At 34.3% G+C, this 4,126-nt stretch overlaps 1 long non-coding RNA gene across 1 annotated transcript; it reads left to right on the top strand.

Moving 5' to 3' along the window:
• Positions 1 to 3,088: 3,088 nt before the first annotated feature.
• LOC112146382 lies at positions 3,089 to 3,740 on the top strand. Its single transcript, XR_004948354.1, has 2 exons — positions 3,089 to 3,225; positions 3,299 to 3,740. It is a non-coding gene; the product is annotated as an uncharacterized LOC112146382 (long non-coding RNA).
• The last annotated feature ends 386 nt before the right edge of the window (positions 3,741 to 4,126 follow it).

Genomic DNA, 4,126 nt, shown 5'->3' with positions numbered 1-4,126 from the left:
CATGGATTACAAGATCCAGCTGTTCTTGGTTCTCATTTGCTGGACAGGTGAAGAATTGTGCTTGAAATTATGTGAATTCCTTCAATTTGGGGCTCAGAAAAGTTTATTTTGTGTTTGTTTTTACATTTCTTGACAGGCACTGATGGTCAGACTTTGACTCAATCTGATCCTGTTTTTGGAAAACCTGGAGATTCACACAAACTGACCTGTACAGCCACTGGGTTCACATTCAGTGACTACAGCATGGTCTGGGTCAGACAGGCTGCTGGAAAAGGACTGGAATGGATCGCTTATATCAGCAGTGGCGGCAGCATCTACTACCCAATGCCAGTGCATAAACACTTCACCATCTCCAGAGACAACAGCAGAGAGCAGGTGTATCTGCAGATGAACAGTCTGAGAGCTGAGGATTCTGCTGTTTATTACTGCGCTCGAGAGACACAGTGACTCAAGAGACACAAACTCTGTACAAAAACATGTCTGGGTTTTTTTCTTTACTCATCTTTCTTAGAGGAAATTTTCATTTGTAAAAAATAGGGTAAAAATCCTATATCAAATACAGTTTACTTATAGAACACTTCAACAAAATCTGGGCAGGTCAAGTTACTTTATAGGAATAAAATAAAAAAGAAACAATGAAAATGAAACAAATAAATGGAAAATAAAAATGTTTTTTTTGACCAGTTAAAAGTACGTGTTACTTTAAGCTACCAGATGAGGAGTTCTCACATTATTTATGAGTGTAATGACTTATCAGTACTGATGAATTCACATTTTTTGAAGGTTTTAGATGTTTGACTTTGTTTTTTTACCTATTCAGAGAAAATGTACGGTAACGGAATAACAATATACTTCAATTGTTCTGATAAACATACAGAATGTGTGTTTATGTCGGAGAAACTCTCTTTGATTCTAGATAATCACTGATCAACATTTACTTTTATTTATACCAAAGGTGTAACAATTTATCAACTTAATTGATACATGAATTTATATCATGATCCAACCAGATCAATCTGTCTGGTTTTGTGTATTTCTAAAATACAGATTCATGTCTGAATGTTGGAACAAAAGCAGATGATCTGAAACTTTATGTCAGTTTCATCTTCATACCTGTGGAGGTTAATGCAAACATTTATTCTTTAAAAACATCCTTTAAAAAAAAGTTTTTCCTTTTTAGATTTCTTCCTCAGATCTAGAGGAAGACCAAAGAAGAGGTTCATGAATGAAGGAAGCTCTGATGAAGGTTGGTGAGAGAGAGGAGGATATTTAGAATAGATTTAGATAAAGGCTGATGGTTTACCTTGATGATCTCTGAAAGGATCATCTGAACAGTAATGAAGAAAAATAAATAAATAAAGAGTTTACTCTTTTGCACTGTTGGTAGTTTGTTAACAAAAGCATGTTTTTAATCCTCATTTTTATTTTTTTAATAAATCAACAAGTTCCTGTAGGTCTTCCTCAAACCACTAGAGAGCAGTAAAGCTGTTTAATGTTTTATTCATTCTGATAACAAATGTCAGTGTCTAAATTAGGATTATGATTATGATTGATGTTGTCTTCTACAGAGGATAATAGTTTTCTAAGCCAGATAAGAACATTAACTTAAAACATTCTGAAAGTTAACATTTTTATATTTTTTATCAGTTAATTTCAAAAAGTTTCTGTATTCACTTTGTAATTAATGAGTTCAATCATCATTTTGATCGAAATCAAAAGTTCAATCAAACAAATTAAAAGTAAATGTTTTGATTTTTACCTTCATAGTCAGTGATAATTATGGCAAATCCGATTCTGCAAATGAATTATAAAGTAACTTTTACATGATACTTTAATTTAAACAAATAGGAAAAATTACCCAGAAATCAAGGTTTAACATCAATCAATTTAATACATTTGAAGAAGAAAAAAAATTGGTGTTAAACCTTAGATGTCAGTCTGATTCTTTATCTTTTGTCTCTCTGCATTTCCAGTCATTCATTTAAATACAGAAGCTCCTCCCCTTCTGCCTGTGTGTTATAAATGATTTAGATCAGTGTTTCCAGTCAGAGTCTCACTTTTCACCATGACTGTTGTACAAAGTCTTTTGATCTTGGCTCTTTTTTCTCGTGAGTAAAGTCTGGATCCAGTAGAAGAAAAGAAATGGACCTTCTGAAGTCTGCTGTCATCTAAACTGTGTTTGTTTCAAGGGTCAGAGGTCAGTCCCTCACCTCCTCAGAGCCAGTGGTCAGCAGACCAGGACAGTCAGTCACTCTGTCCTGTAAAGTTCAAGGACTTTCTCTTGCTTGGCTGCACTGGATTCGTCAGAAACCAGGAAAGGGACTAGAATGGATCGGCCGCATTGATGCTGGAACTGGAACCATATTTGCAGGAAGTCTGCAGAGCCAGTTTTCTATCTCCAAAGATACTTCCCAAAATGCCGTTTTTTTGGTGGTGAAGAGTCTCAGAGAAGACGACACTGCAGTTTATTATTGTGCACGAGAGTCACAGTGACACAAAACACAAGAGAGCTGTACAAAAACTGAACAATGATGGACTGACTGTGAGAGGAACTGAAGCATGAAACACTTTAACATTAAACTGTTGTAAAGAAAAGTTAAACAAAGTGTAATAAAACTCCCTTTAATTAAAGAAAAACATTCAGAAATGTTCTGATGAGGGTCTGCAAGAATAAAATGTTAAAATGATAAAATTAAAATGTTTATTAGTTCAATAAATGACTTTTAAATCCAGAGTTTCATCAAACACACAGACTTTATGAAGGTTTTTATTTTTTCAAATTAACTTGTTTTTCTCTTCTTATGAAAAAATGTTTGCTCTGATGAAATTAAAATGTCCTTTTTGTTTAGAGTGAGTCTCTCCACATGCAAAGGACAGTTATAAAAAAATAGCTTTATCATGTATTAACCATGTGATCCTTGTAAAGTATTTTCTGTTCATTTTAGAGGAAATCATGTGGATGAAGGTGGATGTTTTGTGGGAGGAGATTAGAAAACAAAACATTTGACTTTTTTCATTCAGTATTTGAAACATGACTTTTGCATGAGGAGGTCTTTACAAACCTCCTTCTTCATAAACTCACCAAAGAAACAAGAACAGGTTCTGACAGAAACACTGAAACTTTTTTCTTCATGTTTGGAACTTTACTTTGAAAAACTGAAAGACAGTAACTTCAAATGGAAATGAAACAAACCTGGAGTTTAGTGTTTTTACTTTTCCTACAAGGTGAGAAAATGTAAAATATTATTTTGATTGTAAATGTTCATCATTGGATTTATGATGATTTGTTTCCTTACAGGAGTCTGGAGTCAGATCAAACTGGATCAGAGTCCTAATGTGGTGAAAAGACCTGGAGAAACTGTGAAGATGTCATGTGTCATTTCTGGTTTTGATATGACAGAGCACTTCATCCACTGGATCAGACAGAAACCAGGCAGAGCTCTGGAGTGGATTGGAAGAATGGATGCTGGAAACAACTCTCCTATTTATGCCAGTTCTTTTCAGGATCGTTTCCTGATGACTGAAGTTGTATCCAGCAGCTCTCAGTATCTGGAGATCAGCAGCCTGACAGCAGAAGATTCTGCTGTTTACTTCTGTGCACGAGAAAGCACAGTGACTGAAGACAGTGAAGCAGCTGCACAAAAACCTCCAACTGCATCAAACATCAAAGTGATCATTCATTTCAGTTCATTCAAGTTTGGAAAGATATGCTGATGACCACAAAAGAAAAACATAAAAAACACAATAATTACATTAATGCTAAATTTGTTACAATGTTTTTGAGACAGAAAACAAGAATATTATTAATAACTATTTGTCTGTGTTGACCTGACAACATCAAAATATGTTTCATTACGAAACAGTATCAAAGTCAAGAATTGATAATAAAAATAAGTTCAATGTAAAAACCTATCTCAAATATTATGGCATTGTTGACAGCTGTACTTTTTTACTCTGGAATCAAAAGCCAACAAGCTGAAAACACGGTTTTTATGGATTGAGATGGAACAATAAGATCCTTAAAATGCTTCAAACCATTCAGAGATTTTCCTGACACTGAATATTTGAGCTTTATAAACTGAACAAACAGAGTGAGGCATTAACACAGAACAGACTTGATTTCTCT

Source organism: Oryzias melastigma, linkage group LG8 (genome assembly GCF_002922805.2).
Source record: "Oryzias melastigma strain HK-1 linkage group LG8, ASM292280v2, whole genome shotgun sequence".
NCBI classification, from domain to species: Eukaryota; Metazoa; Chordata; class Actinopteri; order Beloniformes; family Adrianichthyidae; genus Oryzias; species Oryzias melastigma.
This window is presented reverse-complemented; position numbering and strand designations above follow the sequence as displayed.